Below are 23,921 nucleotides of genomic sequence, written 5' to 3'. Positions count from 1 at the left end.
TTGAAGGAAAATAAAATGCTACTCAGTGAACGGACCAATGGTAAGAAAGCAAAACAGCCTTATTGCTGATATGGGCAATGTTTAAGGGGTCTGGGTAAAAGATCAAACCAGCTACAATGTGCCCTTAAGCCAAAAACCTAATCATGAGTAAGGCCCAAACTCTCTTCAGTTCTATAATATCTGAGAAAGATGAAGCTGCAGAAAGGGAGAAAAAATAAAGCTAGCAGAGAGTGGTCAGAGGTTTAAGGAAAGAAGCTGTCTCCATAACATACGTGATGAAGCGGCTAGTGTTGATATAGAAGCTTCAGCAAGTTATCCAGAAGATCTAGCGAAGATGATTATTAATGAAGGTGGCTACACTAAACAAAAGATTTTCAATAGAGTCAAAACAGCCTTCTATTGGAAGATGCCACCCAGCACTTTCATAGGTAGAGAGAAGTCAATGCCTGGCTTTTTCAACGCTTCAAAAGACAGGTTGGCAGGGGCTAATTCGGCCGGTGGCTTTAAGCTGAAGCCAGTGCTAATTACCACTCCCCAGATCCTAGGGCCCTTAAGAATTCTACTTAAGCTATTCTGCCCTTTCTCTATAAATAGAACACAAAGCCTGGGTGACAGCACATCTGTTTACAACATGCTCTACTGAATATTTTAAACCCACTGTTGAGAAGTACTGCTCAGAAAAATATTTCTTTCAAACATTACTGCTCATTGGCAATGTACCTGGTCACCCAAGAGTTCTGATGGAGAAGTAGGAAGTTAAAGTTGTTTTCATGCCTGCCAAACACAACATCCATTCTGTAGCCAATGTATTAAGGGGTAATTTTGACTTTCAAGTGTTATTATTTAAGAAATAAATTTGGTAAGGCTATACTTGCCTTAGATCAGGGGTCCTCAAACTACGGCCCGCGGGCCACATGCAAATACAAATATTGTATTTGTTCCCGTTTTGTTACTTCAAAATAAGATATGTGCAGCGTGCATAGGAATTTGTTCATAGTTTTTTTTTTAAACTATAGTCCGGCCCTCCAACGGTCTGAGGGACAGTGAACTGGCCCCCTGTTTAAAAAGTTTGAGGACCCCTGCCTTAGATAGTGATTCCTTTGTCAGATGGGGGGGCGGGGGAGTGACGGCAAAGTAAATTGAAAACCTTCTGGACAATATTCAACATTCTAAATGCTATTAAGAACATTCACCTTGCCCTGGCTGGTTGCTAAGTTGTTAGAGCATTGTCCCAATACATCAAGGTTGCAGGTTCAATCCTTGGTCAGGGCACAAATATGAAGCAATCAGTGGAATAAGTGGAACAATAAAGCAATGTTCCTCTCTCTTCCTTCATCATTCTCTCTAAAATCAATCAATAAAATCAAAGAAGCATTCATGATTCATGGGCAGAGGTTAAAATTAATGGAAATTTGGAAAAAGTTTATTCCAACTCTTACTTATGAGTTTGTGGGGTTTAAGACTTTCAAATCAACTGTTATGCATGACTTTGAAGGGTTTAAGACTTCCATGGAGGAAGTAGCTACAGATGCGATGGAGATAGCAAGAGAAGGAAAGTTACAGGTGGGGCCTGAAGTTGTGTGTGAACAGCTGCAATCTTTTGTTAAAACGTTAACAGATGAGGAGTTCTTCTTATGGATGGGTAAAGAAAGTGGTTTCTTGAGGTAGGATCTACTCCTGGTAAAGATGCTTTGAAGACTATTGAAATGACAACAAAGGCTTTAGAATATTAAACTTAGTTGATAAAGCAGTGGGAGGGTTTGGAGGACTGACTAATTTTGAAAAAGTACACTGTGGGTAATATGCGTTCACACAGCATTGCAAGCTACAGGAAAATCGTTCATGAAAGGCAAAAGCAATCAATGCGGCAGATTTTATTGTTGTCTTATTTTAAAAAATTTCCACAGCCACCCCATCATTCAGCACACACCACCCTGATCAGTCAGCAGTTATCAGCATTGAAATTACACCTTCCACCAACAAAAGTTTACAACGCACTGATGCTCAGATGATAGCATTTTTAACAACAAAATATTTTTCATTAATGTATGTACATGTTTTAGACATAATGCTATTACATACTTAATAAACTACAGTGTGGCATAAACATAACTTGTATATGCACTTGGAAAGCACATAATTTGTATGACTCGCTTTATTGCAGTAATCACTTTACTGCGGTGGCCTGGAACTAAATATCTCCAAGGTGTGTCTGTAAACAATAACTCATGCTCAGGAAGCTGGGCAACTCCCTCCCAGAGAAACTGTTTACATTCAAAGAGATGGCTCCCATGTTTTGCTTTGTTTTTAAATATATTTGTATTGATTTCAGAGAGGAAAAGAAAGGGAGAGAGAGAGATAGAAACTTCAGTGATGACAGAGAATCATTGATCGGCTGCCTCCTGCCTGTCCCACACTGGGGATCCTGCACAGCAACCCAGGCATGTGCCCTGACTGGGGATCGAACCGTGATCTCCTTATTTATAGGTCAATGCTCAATCTTTGAGCTACACCGGCCGGGCGGCTCCCAAGTTTTTCGAGGAAAATCTCCCTTGGCTTAAAAGCTGACAAAAGACCTCTCTAGCATTCAAAAGATGTCTGTATATCTTAAAGAGGGGGAAATGTACTTGTAATTGCATGTTTTCTATAGTATATATTCTAAGACAATGGAGGGGAGGGAAATCTATTTCTTTCAACGGTGAGAATTAAGCCTCTTGCTCTTCATTTTTATTTTGTCAGTACACTACTCATATTGGAGCTCCGTAGGCTCAGGGGGATCATTTAGTCTTACTTCTGACATCGTTACATAGTTTCAAATCCCACAGCAGATTGTACATTATCTGGGTTGCAGGCTTCTTGTTGGAGACAGACATGCTGACTACAGCGTTATAAAGGGACACCTGTCAAGTGACAGTGAGTGAGGAGATAATACTTAAAAAAGCAGAGAGAGAAGTGTGAAAAGGAATAAAAGGAGGATGGGAAAAAGTAAGAAGGAAGGAGTTAGAAGCCTTTGGTAGTGGGAAGAAACAGTCCTGGCACTTGGGAACCCCTGAGGGCATCATCTTATCACCACACAAAATTATAATTGACCTTTAAGAATATATCTATGATCAGTAAATTGTTTAATACTTTCAATTCACAGACAGTCTCAAGATTGCTTTGAGGTCACATTCATGATATCTTGAATGATGCACTTTAACCATCTCCTTCAGGTTTCACTCCTTTCCTTACAGCCTGTAAAAAAGTGTGCCAATTTCTGTGAGTGAGTGATTGTTGGGTTTAATAAATATTAGGGCTTGTGCACAAATTATTTTGTATGTGAGTAAGTCACCCTCAGGAAACATCAAGGGACCTTGACCCTGAATGAAAGCAAAGAACAATTGCTTTATTGCAAGTGTAAACAAAATAAATGCTTTTGTCTTACATTATTATGGGTATTTTTCAGTGGGTGATTCAGTTAAGTGAAGCATATACTTAACATATAGATGCACAGTTTCTGAAACCAGACTACCTGGGTTCAAATCCCAGCTCTGCTATATTCTATGTGACCTTGAGCAAGTTACTTCAACCCCTCATAGCATAGTTTCATTTCAAATGTTAGTATATATCAGGTCAAGTTTTATTTTGCCTTTGCTGACAAATATATTTGATGTTAATGATATATTTAAAGATTTTTGTGTTAATATATATAATCCATTTTATTACAATATACTAGAGGCCTGGTGCATGAAATTCATGCACTGGGGGAGGTCTCTTAGCCTGGCCTGTACCCTCTCGCATCCAGAACTCCTCAGGGGATGTCCGACTGCCAGCTTAGGGACCCCTCAGGGGATCGGGCCTACACAGGCAGTGGACATCGCTCTCTCAGTCCAGGATCCCTCCGGGAGCCGGGTGCCATACCGCTCACACTCATCCTGGCCCGCTGTGCCTGCTGCCGCTGCTTGGTAGAGCTGCTGCAGCATCAGGAGAGGCTCTGACGCCATGGCACCTGCGCTCACCAGCTGTGAGCCCCGGCTTCTGGCTGAGCGGCGCTCCCCTGTGGGAATGCACTGACCACCAGGGGACAGCTCCTGTGTTGAGCGTCTGCCCCCAGTGGTTAGTGTGCATCATAGCAACCAGTCAAATGGTTGAACAGTCACTTAGGCTTTTATATGTATAGATCCGTTTATATCCTATCACACATGGTAGCACATGTTTATTTTTAGGCTGAAGAAGTGAAAATTGCACAAAATTCACTAAACTCAGGAATATATTTTTTTAGAAATTTTCTTTTTGTATTGAAGTCTTAGGTAATAAAGAAAAAGAAGACATGTCAAAATATTTACAGTTTTCAAGTATTGCCTTAAGAAAGCAAAAGCGATCCTTTACTTGCCCACTACTGCTGATATTAGACTCTATGAATAGAAACTATTATTAATTACTTTATACCTTACTGAACTACCAGCGTTAACAGCTGTTGAACAGTGTGGAATCAAATTTTTCCCACATCTTTTCCCACCAATATAGGTGTCAGCCTGCAGGAATTACATCCTTACTCTGATTTAGTAAACTTGGAGTGGGTAGATTATCTTGGAGATTTCATACATGTATATGCATATATATATATATATATATATATATATATATATGTATATAATTATTATGTATGTTTTATTTTTAGTTTTTATATGTACATATCTATCCTAATAAAAGGGTAATATGCTCGTTAGACCAGACGTCTTCCAGACATCCATCTGGACATCCTTCCGGACAAAGCCAGGTGGCAGGGGTCAAGGCAGTGGCAGTTAGGGGCAACCAGGTCAGTAGGGGAGGGCAGTTAGGGGTGACCAGGCCAGCAGGGGAGGTCAGTTAGGGGTGATCAGGCTGGCAGTCAGAAGTGGTTAGGGGCTATCAGGCAGGCAGGCAGGTAGAGGTGCCTAGGGGTGATCAGGTCAGCAGGCAGGTGAGATGTTAGGAGCCAGTGGTCCCAAATTGTGAGAGGGATGTCCAATTGCCGGTTTAGGGATCAGGCCTAAACCGGCAATCAAACATCTCCCAAGGGGTCCCAGATTGGAGTGGGTGCAGGCTGGGTTGAGGTACCCCCCTCATGCATGAATTTCATGCACTGGGCCTCTAGTCCTATCTAATAAAGAAGGAATATGCTAATTGACCCTCACACCATCACAAAGATGGTGGCACCCACAGCCAATAAGGAGGGGATATGCTAATTGACTGCCCCGCCCCCAAAGATAGTGGCGCCCACAGCCACAAGATGGCGGCACCTAGTACCCTCAACACTGCCAGGGCAGCAGGTGCAAGGCTGGACCCATTGGGCCTGGCCTTACCACGTGCCTACCTCTAGAGTCCCCCAGTCCCCTTAGACCCCAGCCACCCAGGGCCGGCCCAAGGTGCAGGCAAGCCTCAGCTGTCAGCTGCCCAGCTGCCCAGGGCTGCCTGAGGCTCAGGTAAGCAGGGCCAGCTGAGGCTTGCGCTGCTGGCAGTTCTAGCAGCAGAGGTATGATGGGGCGTCACCTTCCCCTGATTGCCAGGCTGCCTCATGCCCCAGAGGGCTCCCGGACTCTGAGAGGGGGCAGGCTGGGCTGAGGGACCCCCTCTCCAGTGCATGAATTTTCATGCACCAGGCCTCTAGTCTATAAATAAATGCTTCCCAGAATGGGTTTACAAATAACTCTACTTTACACTTTAAATTTTAATAATTCTATTTATATTGCTTTCATCATAAATTGTGCCTAGACTAAAACTGACAGTTATTAAAGTTAAAATTAATCAGCAGTTTAATTAAATTATCTCAGATTTTTAAAAAAAAATACCTTTTGTGTGTATGTAGCATGACAACTAGTACTGTTTACCAAATATAATATATCATGGATTGGTGAATGCCTTCTTCTTTCCCCATATCTTACCATTATAGGGAATTATATATGCAAGATATATGTATTAGGATAGGCTAGGTTATGTATCAATGTCATATTATTACAAAACCTCAGTGGTTTAACATAACGTGAGTTTACTTCTTGCTTTTGCTTCATATCGGTTATGTAGCCAGGGCTTTGTCCCATAAAATCACTTAGGGTTGCAGACTATTGAAGGCACCATATATTCTGCAGCTGCCTCTTCTTGGTCACCACAGCAGCAAAAGGGAGTGTATGGTGGGCTCACAATTGTCCAAGGTTTTATCCCAGAAGAGACATAGTTTGTTTCAGCTTCCAACCTGTAGCCAGAACTAGCCCCAAAGCTCTGCCTCCCCAAGGGGAATGGGTGGAGACAGTGAGGTATTACCTGGTAGGCACTAATACTGTCTACTGACATCCAAGGGGTCATTTTGCCTTGAATATGTGTAACATTATGTAAATTCTCAGAACTTGGTTAATGCATGAGTTGTTACTGTACACATCCTGTTTTATTAATTATTAAATAGAATTCATTTTAATTATTAAATTTTCAAAGTATTATTTTTTATAGTTTTAAAGTAAATTGCAATATTTTTCAGAGTACTTTTGAACATCTAATAATAATAAATGTCTACATTACCTGATGCAATCATTCACTGTTAATCCATATTTTCCACACTTCGCTATATATCGAAAAACATGGATTAGTTTTCACTAATCTCTAAGTCACTTTAAATTATAATTAAAAAAATCTTCCTAGTTGCTAAATAATCTAATTATGAAAATTATGAATTGCACAATGGAAATGGTTTTAAAATAGACAAGCTCTAATTAAAATGCTTTGGGACCAAGAGAAAAGAAGCTCATCACTAAAATAGAGAATTTGGGGTTCTGCTAAAATTAATAAAAAATGTGTCTCATGTAATAAATTAATGAGAGAGGATATGTTCAATAATGGTCTGGAATTGTCTTGTGAGGCATGTTTCTTTGACTGAGAGAGCAACTGGAACAAACTAATTGCTACCTTCTTTCAGTCTTTTCCTCTAACATATTTCTAAGCCCTCAGCAGTTACCAGCAATTATACAAAAAATGCTTTCCGAAAGCTTCAAACCTGTCATGTTTTGTTTGTACTCTAGATAATGCTCTGAGTTTGATTGATTCGGTGATTACGTTTTGAAATAACAGCTTCACATCATCTTCTAAAATTTAAAATAAAGTCGTATTGTCAAAATTAGAAAAGTAGTGATCGTAGTTACAGTTTTGTGTAACAAAGGAATATATCTATGTTGTTTCACTTTATTTTGGCATGCAATCAATTTCTTCAAGAAAATGTGTTTTATCTGGGAAAGAAGGTTTGAAATATATTTCTTTAACTTCATTGAGCTTTCATTTCTTTGTTTCCAAAATCAGATTACTATAAATACCCATCTCTTTTGAGTATAAAATGATATAACTGGCATAGTGCCTGCCATGTTATACCCACTTAAAAAATAACACATCTGCCCTGGCCAGTGTTTTTAGTGGTTAGAGCATCAGACTATACACCAAAGGCTCTTAGGTTTGATTCTCAGTCATAGGGCAGTGCCTGGGTTATAGGTTCTATCCCCAGAACCCCATTAGGGGTGACTGTGGGAGGCAACCAATCATTGTGTCTCTAGCACATTGATGTCTCTCTCTCTCTTTCTCTCTCTCCTGCCCACCCTGACTCCCTCCTTTCCACTCTCTCTAAAAACTCAATGGAACAAAAAAATTAAAAATAACACATCCTATTCATTATTTTTGTCCTTACTGTTTAAGCCTGTGTTTAAGTTTATAAATTCTTAGAGCCAGAAAGGATTTTTACAGTCCTGTGGTTTCTTTAAACTTAAAAAAAAAAATAATGTTTTATTATTATTTTTGATAAATATATATTTTCTGGTTCAGAATTTTAAAGAAAAAAATAGAAAACAATAAAATAGGCTGGGCTAGAGATTTTGGTTAATATTATTGCTTTTATAGAGAGTAATAAGTTGTTATGATTATGTTTTAAATCTGGACAAAAGTCCACCTGCTGATATCTATTATATAATGTTGATTGTTTTATCTGCAAGTCACAGAAAATCTCAGCTCAAGCCTGCTCAAACAATATCCACAAATGATATTCGGGCGTAGGATGAGCTCCCAGCATAGAGCAATCAGTAGTTAGTCATGTTATTCAGTGTCTAGGTACTTTCCAACATTCTCCCTTGTTGCTGGTGATAATAGTTTCATCTCTAGGTGGCAACAGCATTTTCTGGCCATACCTCCATATACAGCCACATCCTAATTAGAAGGTTAATCTGTATCTTTCTGTGTTTCAGTGAGACTGAGGAAATTATCCCACAGACATTCCAGTAGATTTATCAGAATTATCCAATTCATACAAGAAATACTGGGAGGCAGAATATAATGAATATTCATTTAGGAATACAATGGATATCAGGATGTCAAATATATCACTGTAGGCCAAAATCTTAGGTACCCACCATACAAACACATGTCCTTCCCATATACAGGCACTTCCAAAAATGTCCATGCCTCTACAAAATTGATTTATACCTTACCAAAAATGAGACAACATACTCCTACAGTTATTAAAGCAAGTTCAAGTTCAGAATATCTGTTTAAAGTGCAATTCTTTCTATCATGTTATACTGTAACTGTTAATAGTTCAGTGAAAGAAAGTTTTTTACTCTCTGCCCAAGGTTGACAACTTCTGATAGTGGAGAATAGGAAATAATACTACCATAAAAACTCTCCTTCAAAAAAGGGGCGGGGGGCGGGGAACACAATGACACTGACTCATAGCATGTGTCATATATAGTGAGTACTGTTGTTCTAGTAGTTGGCCAAATTGCTTTTGTTCTGCAAATATGATGGCTGTCTGTTCCAGGATGAAAAGTGGTGTTGGTAACTTCCTTGTCCGTATCCACCATGGGCATTTGGGGGATGGGCACATGGGAGAATGCGTTATCTCTGGACTGCACAGCTTTAACAATTCCCTTCCTGTTGGGTGGGTTTGGTGAGCTGAAGATTGATCTATTTACAGAAATATATTCTTGATGAGCCTTCCAATCACTTTGGGATGCAGTTTCCTTAAAAATTTAGTTGGCTTCTAACTTGTTTGCATTCAAGTACATGGCCTGATTTCCTAACCAGGAACTGTCTGAGCAAGTCATTTTTTCTGGGAAATCCAGTCTTAGCCACCCACCACAGTGTCCCATCCATCCCTCCCTCAACCCCACAATCATCACTCTCTAGGGGTGGTCTCTGCCATGAGGAAAATCAGAACAGCCTGATATGGGAAGGCACACATATAAGTTGTTCTTTCCACCTACATTTTAAAGATGAGATTGGCCCCTTTATCAGGTTAATAATGTTTAACTCTAGGTGTTTGCCAGAAGTCAGGGGTTATAGAATTTTCTTTTATCTGATCAAATATTGTGCTCAAACTCTATTCTCACTGTCTCTGTTTGCATTGCCTACAGCTTGGAGTACAAAGTTTTTTTTGTGTTTTTTTTTTTAAAATATATTTTATTGATTTTTTACAGAGAGGAAGGGAGAGGGATAGAGAGTTAGAAACATTGATGAGAGAGAAACAGATCAGCTGCTTCTTGCACACCCCCTACTGGGGATGTGCCTGCAACCAAGGTACATGCCCTTGACCAGAATCGAACCTGGGACCTTTCAGTCCGCAGGCCAAGGCTCTATCCACTGAGCCAAGCCGGGTAGGGCGGAGTACAAAGTTTGGCTTTTCAATCCCTCTCCCCCCAAATTTTCAGATTATTGGAATCTAAATCACTTTGTGGTATATCCCACAAACATGAGGAAACCTCTTTAAGCAGAATTGTGTTTTATTTCTTCTTTATTTTTCAATGCATCAACTGTAGCCAAAGCATAACTCTGTCATGAAGGACTTAACTGAGAGTTTCAAGATGTAACCAAAACACCAGCATCCTGAAAATTTTCTATCACTTCCCCAAATGAGCAAACCTTTAACCAAATGCTTTGAAACCACACAAGAAAGATCACTAACCAGGAGGCTCTGAGGAGCAGAGTGGACTATTATTTCTCTGTTTTACCCACTCTTTTTTGCAAGAGTAACATTATAGAGTTTTTTGCTTGTGACAACTCATTTCTGGCGATAGATTCAGTACAAGGATGCGTCTGTCAGTGAGTAACTGTAAACATCAATTAAATAAAGAAAATTATGTCATGTTGCTGGATGCAGTGAGGTTCCTGTGTGCCATATTTCAGGGTTCAACTTTACTGTAGTTTTCTTGGCCAATGCCTTTCTCCAGGACTAGTAGCCATATAGCCTCAGCTTTTTCAGATAAGATGTTGATAATGACTAGAAGAGAAAGGGATAATTTCTTCCTAGATTTCTTAGAGGTGAGTACATTTTTCACAGAAGAATTTCAAAATTCTCTTAATGTCTAATGCAAAATTCTTGAGAACATATACTTCAAAATCAACAGGTCACATCCAAATAAAGTGAAACCAGGAAAGCTTGACAGTCACAAACATCTCTTTAAATGAAAAAACAAACAAACAAAAAAACATAGATTGTTCATGTAGATTTTTCTGAAATAGTAATATAAACCCAAATATAAAATGGCAGAGGTGTAGCAAATATGAGTCTATGTCCTCAACTCTGTCTGGAGGCTGCCTGCAGGCCATGTGTTAAGGACATCTGTGACCCTCATTAGGGAGCCAGTCAGTGGTCAGGGCCAGCCCCGCAAAACATGCTGCATCTGCCCCACTCCCAGTACCTTTCTCATTGCCCCGCATGTTCTGTTATTTTGCTAAATAATTTCTCATTTTTAAAGTGTGGGATGTGCGTGTATGGTCTCTTTTTGCAAATTGACAAACCACAGAAAAATGCCATGCACCATACTGTGAAACAATTTAATGGTACATACCACCTAATACTAGAAGTCCCTCTTAAAAGCTTATTACATAGGCTACTCCTTATGGTTGTCATAGTATTATACACTTGCCAGCACATCCTATATAATAAAAGGGTAATATGCAAATTAACCCTAACAGCAGACTGACTGGGAATGACTGGTCACTATGACACACACTGACCACCAGGGGGCAGACACTCAATGCAGGAGCTGCCCCCTGGTGGTCAGTGTGCTCCCACAGTGAGAGCTCTGCTCAGCCACAAGCCAGGCTGATGGCTGCCAGTACAGCAGTGGTGGTGGGAGCCTCTCCTGCCTCCTCAGCAGCGCTAAGGATGTCTGACTGCAGCTTAGGCCTGCTCTCCGCTGGCAAGTGGACATCCCCCGAGGGCTCCCGGGCTGCCAGAGGGATGCCTGACTGCCAGCGTAGGCCCAATCCCCCGGGGTGCAGGCCTAAGCCAGCAGGTGGTCATCCCCCAAGGGGTCCCAGACTGCGAGAGGGCACAGGCCAGGCTGAGGGACCCCCCCGAGTGCACAAATTTTTGTGCACCGGGCCTCTAGTTTTAAATAAGTACCCTAATAAACATGTGCTGGATTTTAAAATTGAAATAAAATATAGCCTCTTAGAAGAGTAAGACTTAGTAAAATGTTTAGGTAGAGAACAAGTGTATCTCCATGATGGGCAATGTTTGATGGTGGCATTTGCATGTCTCCTGTGAGCCTGTTCTTACAGCATTCAAATTATTTCATCCAAACACTGAGGCAGAGAAAATATATGACAAACCCACTTAACTGAAGCATCTGTGGAAATGTTAAACACTTTACATAAAATATCTACTTTGGGCAGGCAACTATTTATAAAATTACTTTTGATAAATCAATCATGCTCTCAGATTCTTAGGCACTGCAAGAATCAGTATAAATGCATGATATTATTTTTATTCATATGTATATCTGAAAATATTTTTATATACCATGTTTATGAGCTACTAAAATTGCTTTAGAAGATAGCTAGTATACTATATTTTGGCTAAGAAAGCCTGAGTAATAAAGTTTGAGTTAAAATTATCTTCTGCATACCACATAATCTCTGGAAAGATTACACATTTACAGGACAACTCTTAATGTGTACATAATTCTGTTTTCAAGATCTTGTGATATTTTACTCTTTTGAAATGCTTAAGATATATGATTTCAAACTTGAAGACATTTTTCCTCTCAATCTTATGCATTCAAATAGAGCAGACAACCCTCAGTTAGATCCCAAGAAGGGATGCAAAAGCTGGAAGTGAGGGAACAAATCACATGGAATTCTGGATGCATATTGGTGTTGATTAAGTCAAAGTTTAAGTCAAAGTTCAAAGTAAACAATGATAGGTCAAATTGCTGGATGCTCTCTGTGTAAAAAACTGTCTTTCATAAATCCAACATATCTGGTTATGATGCATTATTTTGTGGTTAGATTTATTTTTTAATAATTTATTAGTATATGTAACATTGAACTGAGATTCCTAACATTTAATTTAACTATTATTCACTTATCACTTATTCAGTACTTGCTTTATGCCAAGACAAGCTTTGGTGTTGGGACCTCAAAAGTATTAGTCATGTTAACTAGATTCAAGAGGGCTATAGGTGGGATGCTCCAATAAGTGGACCCTGAGCTTAAAGTTCAGGTATGGATGATTAATATCAAGGAAGTGCCCCAGATTAAATAGTAAGGGGAGGAGAAAAAGAGGAACTGGAAGACAGAGAATCCATGCGATGGAGAAATTTCAGTTGAAGCTCCAGGCTCAGCCTGATCCAAAGGGAAGCTCTGGAAGTTAAATTTCACTTGAGAGTTTGTCCTGCCTCTGGGCAAAGGAGTAAGGCTTTACTAGCCCTGCTGTCCAGGACAAGAGGTAGAGGGATCATGGGAGTGAGGTAGTGTTGAGAACTCCGAGGTCTTCCCAGTAACTCTGACGGGTGGACAGACCCAGAGTCCAGGAAAATCCTCTGAAGGATGTAGCTGGAGCCATTAGAAGCAAAGCACACATACACCTGAGCTGGCCAAAGGGATGGAAAGCAGTATGTGTGGGGCTCCACCAGTGACTACTACTACCAGCCATTCATGCTCTAGAAGAGGTGCTAGGCATTAAAAATATTAATGTGATAAATGTAATGATGTATTGACATTCAAAGCACAGTAATGACTCAGGACTGGAGTTTGATTCATCTCTATTTGATGGAAATAAGGATCAAAGGGTGCTTGAGTAGGAAGAGGAAGAGAACACCTAATCATTAATCTGTTTGCCACTATAAACTAAGCATTAACAGTGTTAGTCTGGTGTATTATGAATGTTATATGGGAAAATTAACAATATTTCTCTTACCTTGTAGAGGAAGATTTCTTTTAGTTAATTTCATGTGTCCTCTTTTCAAATCTCAAATTGTCCCACTGAATGAACTAAATTATTGTCCTTTAAAACTTATTAAAAATCCACTGTTAGAGAAACCTCTTGTCCTTTATGCCAACTGTTCCTGGAATTACATAAGTTCAGTCTGGTCTTCTGCTTCTTCTAGCCTCATTTCCTCTTCTTTTTTCTAAATTGTGTTTTTCTAACCCTGTCAGTGAGACCATATTCTCCTCAGCATGAACTCTGCTGTCTTCACCATTCTCTCCTTTTCCTTGTTGCTTCCTTCATTTTCTTCTCTCTCTAGGTTAAAATATGCCATTTAATTCTCTGTAATGATTATTTAGGATTAAAATTCCAAGTTTCTGATAAAATGATACCATATAGATTATGATCCCAGATTACAAAATTACATGCTTTTTTTCTGGAGCTTCCTGATTTCTTTTCAAAGAGTCTTACTCAATCTCTGAAACCAGACATATAACCCAGTTCTGCCACTTACTTGGTGTGTAACTTTTAACATTATATTTAACTTCTCTAGTCCTCCATCTGGTAAAAAGAGGTGATAGTTGTCCATAGCTCATATAGTTACTCTAAGTGTTAAACATATGCTCAATGCAGTACCTGTGACATGGTAGATTATAGGAACTATTAATAATAACAATAAAAATAACAGTATGGTAGCCTTCTTCAAGACTATCAGTGAAGTAGAAACATTTCTTTTAATAAATTTACTATTAAATTTTTATTCTATCCTATATAATAAAAGGCTAATATGCAAATAGACCAAATGGCAGAATGACCGGTCACTATGACATGCACAGACCACCAGGGGGCAGACACTCAATGCAGGAGCTGCCCCCTGGTAGTTAATGCACTCCCACAGGGGGAGCGCTGCTCAGCCAGAAGCCAGGCTCATAGCTGGCCAACACAGTGGTGGTGGCGGGATCCTCTCCCACCTCCATAGCAGGCAGACATCCCCTGAGCGGTCCCAGACTGCACCAGGCTTCTAGTAGTTTATAAACTCCTGTTTTACTCAAAGATATTCCTCTTGATCACTTATAGATACACTAGAGGCCCAGTGCATGGCATTCGTGCGCTGTATAAACTACTGTTTTACTCAAAGATATGCCTCTCAGTCTCTTATAGATACATTAGAGGCCCAGTGCACGACATTTGTGCACAGGGAGATGTGGGGGTCCCTCAGCTTGACCCGCACCCTCTCCAGTCTGGGAGCCCTCTCCAATCCGGGAGTTTCTGTCTGTCTGTGCAATCATATGAGCAAATTGTCTGAGACCCCAACTCAGTTTGGTTTGTTGCTCACGGAATAATAGAGGCTTTTTTTTTTTCTTTGCTTTATTGGTGGAGATTTCCTGGAAGTTTTAGGATATCTTCCCTTTAATTTTTCCTAGACACTCTGATTTTACTTATGTTTCTCATCTTTGCTTTCCCTCCATCCCCCACCGCAACAGTAACTTACTCCAGGCTCACTTTGCTCTAGTGTCTAGGAGATCCGCCTGCCACCAGAACTATGATTCCCAGCATTCCTGATGCTCCCCGTGCTCTGGGATTCTGCTTCTGGTCCTAGGGCTGCCACCAAAACTACTATTCCCAGAATTCCCGGTGCTCCCCGTGATCTTGGTTTTCCCTTCCTGCTCTGTCTCTGACCCATGGCCTCCCACTCTGCCAAGTCCTCCAAGCTGCCAACTCTCCCTCTCTGCTCTCCGTCTGGTGGCTTGGGGAGCCAATTTCCCCAAGCCACTCCAATCTCTGCCAACTCTCCTGCTCTGCTCTCTGCCCAGCGCCTGTGTATGCAAATTAACCCACCATCTTTGTCAGATTAATTTACATACTCACTCCTGATTGGCTGGTGAGCGTAGCAGAGGGATGGCCAATTTACATGTTTCTTTTTTATTATATAGGATTTGCTTCCTACAATTTAAAGAGTCTTGGTTATCTTATTCCTAAATCCATCATATATTAGACTAGGGTTTCTCAAACCATTTTCCAAAGAACATTGTTCTTTGATTCAATGAATCCATTGCCAATTTTGCTAACACCTGTCCAATAGCTCATCTGTGTCATGTGCCTTACCTTATAATTTTGTCTTGGTTATGTTACTCAATGTTTTTGTTAAATATGGTAATCAAATGCTAATCATTTCTAACTTCAAATAAATTTCTGGCATCGACTTTAATACTAGAGCACATTTATATCATACTTCCTGATTGTGTTCCAGTGATGCATTATAATATGAAAATGTTACATGGTCAAATACATTTGGAAAACCCTGGACTAACAGGAACAAATTAGGAAGGGGATTTTTGGAGGCATAAGGGCTGCAGTTACATGAAGGGACACTTGGCTGAGTGGCAGTGTTCAAGCTGCAGACCTGCATAACAAAGTACAGGAGAGTAATTGATGTTTATGGTGCTATTCCTAAATCATAAATTAGAATGTACTGTGGTTCAGTATACTCAAATTAATAAGGCAGGGTTTATAAAATGGCTTTTACAATAGCGTCTATCTAACATAGAATTTTTTAAAGCAATTTTGACATTGAAATGGAAACTTCAGTTATCTTGAAAAATGTAAAATGCCTCGTTCCATAATGATGTTGGTTAAATTATTTGTTAATTTTGACGTATGAGTTATACTTTATGAATGACCAATATTATTTAACCATTTGAAATGGCTAACATAATTAGGATAGTGCAATGCCTTAAAAATATTAAATTAGCTAATGAAGGTTCTTCAATAAATATGTCTGTACTTTAACACTGTTAGTCATAAATTACAATGTGTTATTTCTTTTTTTGTGGTTCTTTATCACTGAACAATATACAACATTGTCAAATACAACAGTCTCAATATAAACTTAAAAGATGTATTTTATTTTGCTTATTTTTCATTCAGATGTAATAGATGACCTATTGACTATATATTCTCAAAGTTATTCTCAAAGTTACTCTGCTTTTTTTTCTTATTTATGTGCATATTCTTTATTCTTTCTAAAGATGTTTATCTCTTTGTTTGTGTGAAGAAATTAAAGAAACTAATAATACCCCAGAAAGATGACAACAGTCTTTATAATGTCAGAGGCACTAGAGCTCAGCAGAGCGGGACTTCTGGGGGTGAGGTTAATGATGTGCTTGGGTTCATTAAATGGTATTCTGCTTCACAGTGGCCTGAGTCTTCAAATTCTCTCTCTCAAGACAACTAACATTTAGTGCATACTTACCACTTCTCAGTTACTGATCTAGGGTAAGAGCTTTATATGTATAAACATATTTAAACTTTGCAGACCTTATGAGATAAAAATGATAAAAATAAATGTTAAAATTATTTCTATTTCCACTTCAGACATGTGAAAAAAAAGTTTATAGTGATCGTTATAATAATTCTTCCCCCAAACTCATATTATGTCCCCATTTATTCTTTCCATGCTACAAGTTGGAGTTGGGTCTCCTAGACCAGTGGTCAACAAACCGCAGCTCGTGAGCCACATGCGGCTCTTTGGTCCCTTGAGTGTGGCTCTTCCACAAAATACCACATGTTGGCGCGCATGTACAGTGCGAAGTTGACTTAAAACTTTAAGTAAAGTCTATTAAGTTAATTTTAAGGAACGTTGTGGAGTGAAAGAAGATGTAGTGTCGAGGATTGAGAAAGGTATGTTCAGATGGTTTGGACATATAGAGAGGATGAACGAAAGGAGATAGATGAACCAAGTATAGAAGACAAGTGTGGATAGGAGAGTTGGAAGGGGTCGACTTCAATGAACGTACCTCAATCAGATTGAGGACGTTTTTAGCAAAGGCCACCTTAGGAGTACCCTAATTAAGTTAATAACAATGTACCTACCTATATAGTTTAAGTTTAAAAAATTTGGCTCTCAAAAGAAATTTCAATCGTTTTACTGTTGATATTTGGCTCTGTTGACTAATGAGTTTGCCGACCAGTGTCCTAGACGATGAAGGAGGAAAAGGAGTTGAAAAACTCAATACTTATTTCATTCAGGAAAGGAAATTTGTTCACAGGAAGAGACAAGCCAAGAGAAATTTTATTGAGCTGATAGGGAGAAGATTGTGAACAAATAAAACGGGGTACTCTTGATGACTATGCAAAAGTGTCCTATTGATAGTTCATTGTTCAGGTGACAGTCAGATGTAAGGCTTGATTTTTGTCAAATTTTGCAACTAATTATTATTTAACCTCTGGAAAACTCTACAGACTTTAGTTTGTTATAAAATAATATTTGGGATCTAAATTATTTTTAAGTTCTCTAATTTTTGTGTTACTCTGAAGTTATACTACCACAGATAACCCAAAGCCAATTAATTCCCTAAGTATCTAATTTATATCTTTTACAATACTAGCTATTATGGGGAGTTAATACTTTTTTACTATGAAAGAGGGAAGGGGAGGATTGAGGAGGGGAGGGAAATTTCCTATCTTTTAGTTTATAATTTAGTTGTCAAAACAAAGGCACACACATGCTAAAAACTAAAAAATTCTTTCATGACAATATAGTGTCATAGCAACCTAGAAATTTATGTTTGCTCTAATTGTTTTAATTAGGGAACACCATCTGAAGGTGAGTAATGGTCCTTGTTATATGAAAGAACACTGGACCAAGAGTCTGACAATTTCAAACAAATCTTAATTTTGCAATATCATCCTTGTTTAATGGAAATCGCAGTAATTATGAGCATCTATCTTGAATTAGGTACTTTGCTAACTACTTTCCATATGCTTATAATTCTCAATTCTAATGTACTCAAGTTGGAGCATTCACGTTTTAGTCATTACATGCACAACTTACATCTTTCCCTGGTAGAAAAATTCTACATACATTACGAACTCTTTCATGAATCCTTGTATTCAGGAAGCAGTGGAAGTGGAGTGAATAGGCATTTAATGCTTGCTAGACAGCTAATTTATTTAGTCTGTTGCAAGATGGTAACTTTCCCTGCTTAATTGAGAGGAAAGGTCAATTGAAAGTAGAAAAGAAAGTTTCCGTGTAGTTATTTTATGTTCATACTAGCTTTCAGTTCCAGTGAAATGTTTTGTGCCATAGACAAACCTAATGGTTCAAAATGTTCTATTCTTTTGGGGCATGGAAAATGGCTTCATGTTTGTTTGGTTTTTGTTTCCTCAAGAAAATTTCCAGAGCTGGGAGTAACACTCAAAATCTTTCTTCAATCTTACAAGGAGTCAGAGAGCTTATTAAATGTGGCAACCTCTGCCAAATGTTCTCTACAGTATAAAAAGCTGCATTTAGCCAGTGTATTGGACATTTTCTCACCTCTTGATGTGTATGTGTTTTAATTTATGAAACCAATTTAAGCACTGAATTCTTAAAACATTGGCTACAAACCTCAGTTTTATAGAGAAGGAAAGATGTTTGGAAATCACTTAAATAATTTACTATACTATCAAGTCTGAATGCCAGTGACTACAATTTACCATTAACATGCACTTTTTTTAAATTATTATTAATGTTGCTTCCTTTTGCTTTCAGAGGGCATGTAGAGAGAAGGCCAGAATTGAGGAGAAAGGGTATTTTTGGTGCTTTGTTTTGTTTTGACCAATCTAGAATTTCTGATCTCTATATACTTGCCAACCATACATGTATAATTCAAAAAGGAGTTAAAATGTTACAGGTAAATTCAAGGACACAGTGCTTTGAATAAATGCCTCAAATAGTGTGAACCTGATTGGTACATCAATTATGAATAAAAGATCTAGCATAAGTGTGGCAGTTGCCAGAGGGAAGAGGGTGGGGGGAGAAAGGAGTCCTAATATATGGTGACAGGAGAAGATTTGGCTTTGAGTAGTGAGCACATGGTGCAATAGACAGATCTTGTAACATAGAAACACACACTTGAAACCTATATGTTCATGTTGACCATTGTCACCCCAATAAACTTAATTAAAAAAAAATAAGATCTAGCATAAATGAGGAATTTTGTGACTTGTGAGACTAAAGAATTTTTAAAATGCACATAGTAAAATAAAGCATTATAGAGAAATAAATCATTCACCTGTAGCTATCTATAATAATACAAACATAATATGCTAATTAGACCAGATGTCCTTTCAGGGTGACCTTCCGGATGAAGCCTGGGCGGCAAGCGAAGCCTGGGTTCCAGGTGCCAGAGGGAAGCCAGTGCCGGCAGCCAGGGGAAGGAAGGCCTACTCTTGCACGAATTTCATGCATTAGGCCTCTAGTTACATAATAACATCTCAGTTTTGCACAATTCATAAGACAGTGAGAATTCTAAAACTTGCAGCTGAAATTATTACTATTACTAGAGTTCCATTGCAGGAAGATACCTGCAAGAATAGGCCTTCCTGAGACCGCAGCGAAGCAGAGAAGGGAGCGAAGCCCACTGAGGCGGGCTTCCTCCCTTCTCCGCTTACCCCCTGGCTCCCTCCCTCCTCTGCCACCTGGGCTCTCTGCCTCCTCCGCTGCTTTGCTCCCTCGCCAGGTCACGGATCCAAGGCCCGGATCCCCCAGGCAGCGTCAGGCACTGCTGGCCCCGCCTCGCCAGGTCAGGGGTCCGGGGTCCAGGTCCCGTGGGCAGAGTCACTTGCTGCCGGCCCCGCCTGCAGTATGCAAATTAGCCGCCATCTTTGTTGGTGGTTAATTTGCATATCGTGCTGATTAGCCAATGGGAGGCGTAGAGAAGGTACAGTAAATTACCATGTTTGTCTATTATTAGATAGGATTAATTTATTATTTCCTCTTTATTAGTTTATTCTTTTAGGTATATATTACTTGAAATAGTATACAATGTTAGATCCAGAAAGAAATAAGGAATTGGACTAAATGTCTTCTTTGCAGAATAGGAAAGTATAAAGGCAAAGAAGTTGGGATTGTTTGGGTTCTTGAGAGATTTATTCATGATCACATAAGCTCATTTAGATGAATCTCCACAGCTTATGAACTTGAGAAGGGCAAACAAATACTCTCTTTACATTAATATACTTTGTTGTATTTCATTTATTGATATCATTAAACCAAATATTTGTATTTGATATCCTGGTACTGATGTTTATATTTTATCAAGGAATTTTCTTTATGTTATTATATAAAATGTTTATTATATTTTACTGAGTTCAACCCTTGGTATTCTATGATTGTACTATTAAGATTGATTCTTTAGAAACAATTGTCAGACAAGATATATAAGTAACCAAGGATAGTAAATGAATTCCTCAATATTTGTTAAATTAATTCAATTATGAATTTTTAAATTAATTTAAGTGATACACTTTCTGTAAATAATTACTCTCTTTAATAACTCATTGATTACTTTCCCCTAATATAAATCTTATATCCAACTATCAACTTTAATTTATAGGCAGTGAACATTGAGGTTGGTTAGCATCATGCTGATCTTATATTTTATTTTATTTTAATTAAAAAATAAGTGCCCTACCAGTCAGGGTGAATAATGTCCACAGATAATGTGCACCGTGCTTTGTGGCTGAATTTATTTTCATTTATATTAACTGATTTGCTTCTGCCAAGCAGTTCCACATTCTATAGTTATTCATACAAGTGACTTGTTTTTTCATATATTTATCAATTTGGATAACAAGGTGGATCTTCTAGCATGTTGGGTATTTTATTGTGGTTAAAATTAATTGAAAAACTGCTCTTTTATTTTCTAAAACTACTAAAATCCTATTACACTGAACTTACCAAAGCAAAAGCTTTCAAAAGTAGTTTAACCACTAGGTGTTTTTTTAAGTAATCATCTAAATTCATAATAATGAACTTTAATAAGCCCCAATTAAATAATGATGGTAGTTTCTGTGATATAGAGATGAACAACACATGAACCCATCCTAAAGGTGGCTCACATTTTTAGCAGACAGACATAAAAACAAATAATTTCAATATAGTATGAGAATAGCTGAAAACTAACACAGCACTTCATGCATGCCAGCTGCTTTTATTAGTTTTACCTCATTTACTCCTCCCAATAACCCTTAAGAGTGGGTTCTATGGTCATCTCCATTTTATAGAAAAGAAACTGCTGCCTGGAGAGCATATGTAACTGCCTAAGGACACGTAATTTGCTAAACTGAGATTAAAACCAAGCAGCCTGAATTTTGATAGGGAAAAAAGGTGTAATACAGGAGCTACAATTGTAGCAGAGAGAAGATGCTGAGTTACAGCTTGAGAAATAACAATGTGCTGCAGAGTGCTGGAAAAGGAAACCATTGGAGGGGCTGGGGGAGTGGGAACAGTTAAAGAGAAGAGATTTCTTGAGGGCAAAGAGCTAGGAGAACCATGGACATATGAGGCGAACAATAACAGGTTCTTATTAACACAGCCATATTTCTCAAAGTGAGGCGACAGACCATCTGAAGAAAGAAGCCCTTGGCTATACGATGAATATAGAGATTCCCAGGCTATGCCGTAGTTCTACTGAGTCAGCATCCCTCTGGGGAACCCAAATGAGCATTTTATTTGAGCATTTCAGGTGACAAACTGCTCTGCACCATAATTTCTAGGATCCTGTTAAGACTGTAAAGTTCAAGATGAGAAGTGTCAGAGGGTAGATAAGGTCCAGATCAGAGTAAGGCTTTTAAAACTGTCCTCTTTGTGGTTAGCTTATTAAAAAAATAAATAGTATTTCAAAATACACATAAAATGGTGACACTGGTTAAAAAGGCAGAGTAAAATGAATATCTCAACAGGTAGAAATAAAAAAAAATCATTTGTTTTATATCCTTATTTCATTTATCTTCTAAAGTAATCCATAAGAAAATACTCATTCTTAACTATTCTTTTATCAAGATACAAATCCCAACCCCCCCACCCCCACCTCCTATCATTCTATTCCATTTATTTGATACTTGTACAAACATTCAGGAAATCTTTCAAAAGATATGACCAAGTTTAACATTGATTAATTAATTAACTTAACCTAATGATTCTCCATCCTAGTGGCAAATAAGGGTGACTTGACAGACTTTTTATAAGAGGAGAACAATTGATTTACAGCAGGCATGCCAAACTCAAAGGCTAATAAGGGCCAAATAAACAAAGTTCAAGTTTATGCAGGCTGCAAAAAACACACACAAAAGCTTCAATTTTCATAGAAACGTGGGTTTATTTCGATAGAGGCATGCTGAATGAAAGGCCTGTAATAAATGAGTAATCATTAACATAAAAGAATAGAACATTTTAATAAAAATTAACATTTTTTCCTGAACATTAACTTACCAGACACTGACTAATTGCACAAGTTAATAAGCATAACACAAATAAACCTATTATCTTGTTCTCCTAAAGCGAACTATTTCCTGTTGCACACACCAAACAAGCCAGCACAAGACTAATGACGTGGCAGTCGGCTGCTAAAAATATTCGCTGCTGGTATTAGTGGAGAGAAATGGTGCGCCTGAGCATAAGGCACGTAAGGGAAATGAATGCAACATGATTATAGTAATCAGTCATTAGTGAACTGATTAGTTGTAGTTCGTTATTAATAATTATGTATAATGGGATATTGTAAAAATTAAGTTACAAAATTTTTATTAAAATATTTCTTCCATACCGTATATTGGCTGGGCTGCAAAAATACTCATTGTGGGCCACATGTGGCCCGAGAGTTTAACATGCTTGATTCACAGTTATTTGTTCCACTGTCTGTTATATGAAAGCCATTTTTACTCTGTACTCTGAGGAACGCATGCATAAGATAAGTACACTATCCACAGGGGGCTTGAAATCTAGAAAGGAAATGAGATATGTACAAAAATATAGTAACTGATAATATTATGAGCCCAAAAGAGGTCCAGGCAATGTATTATAGGATTTCAGAGAACTGCAATGTTGCTTTTAGGCATTAGGCAAGTGTTCATGGAGTCATAGGCAGCTGAGCTTGGTAAAAGATGGGTCAGATTTTGATATTAAGATTATTAAAGAAGGGCATTTCCAAATTTTCTGATGAAGAAGGGACTAAAAGGAAGTAAAATTGCATGAGAAGAATTACGGTGAAAAGGATTTTTAGGAAACAGCTAATAATTGCTTTTGCGAACTGGAATTACTTAGGTAAGTAAAGGTGAAGGAATGGAAAGAACAGGTTTTCTCAGCTTGAGAGACCTGAATGCCTGCCTAGAGTGTGAAATTCATCCATGTCCCTAAGTGAAATAATGAATGAACCCTTCTAGCAGAGAGGAGGCATGAAGAACGATGATCAGAAAGGTTAGTCTGATGTTTGGGTGAGGGAAGGACTGGAGGAGGGAAGACTGAGTACAGACAAGGATTATAGTATTTTGAATCAGATCTTTAGTCCAATATAGAAATGGAAACTTGGAAAATGAGTCTGCAAAACAAGATATTATTTAGAAATTGACCCCTCCCCACCATGTATTTTGTGATTATTTCTTTCTACAAAGTGAAGAAATAAAAAATAAGTAAATGCAATTAAAGCTTCATCTGCTTCTACTGAAGCTCTTGTATAAGAAATTGTATGTTGTGAATAGCTGTGTGTTGAATGTGTCTAGTGGTGTGCAGGTAAATGGTTAACAATCAGTTCTCCAAATTAAAAGCCCTGACCTGGAATTTGCCAATTTCTGTGGTGTAACTAACCTTGAATGTAACTAAATATGAATTTGGAAAGTTTTGGGAGGAAAACTTCCCTGCTAATTTAGGATTGACATTCCTGGGTCCCTCAAATTAACTGAC

General features: G+C 38.4%; 1 protein-coding gene across 4 annotated transcripts in view; it reads left to right on the top strand.

Moving 5' to 3' along the window:
- Positions 1-23,921, top strand: part of CCSER1 (coiled-coil serine rich protein 1) — a 1,185,560-nt gene that overhangs the window by 475,659 nt on the left and 685,980 nt on the right. The gene's annotated exons all lie outside the window — the stretch shown is intronic.

The sequence above is a fragment of the Myotis daubentonii genome, chromosome 1, assembly GCF_963259705.1.
Source record: "Myotis daubentonii chromosome 1, mMyoDau2.1, whole genome shotgun sequence".
Lineage (NCBI taxonomy): Eukaryota > Metazoa > Chordata > Mammalia > Chiroptera > Vespertilionidae > Myotis > Myotis daubentonii.
This window is presented reverse-complemented; position numbering and strand designations above follow the sequence as displayed.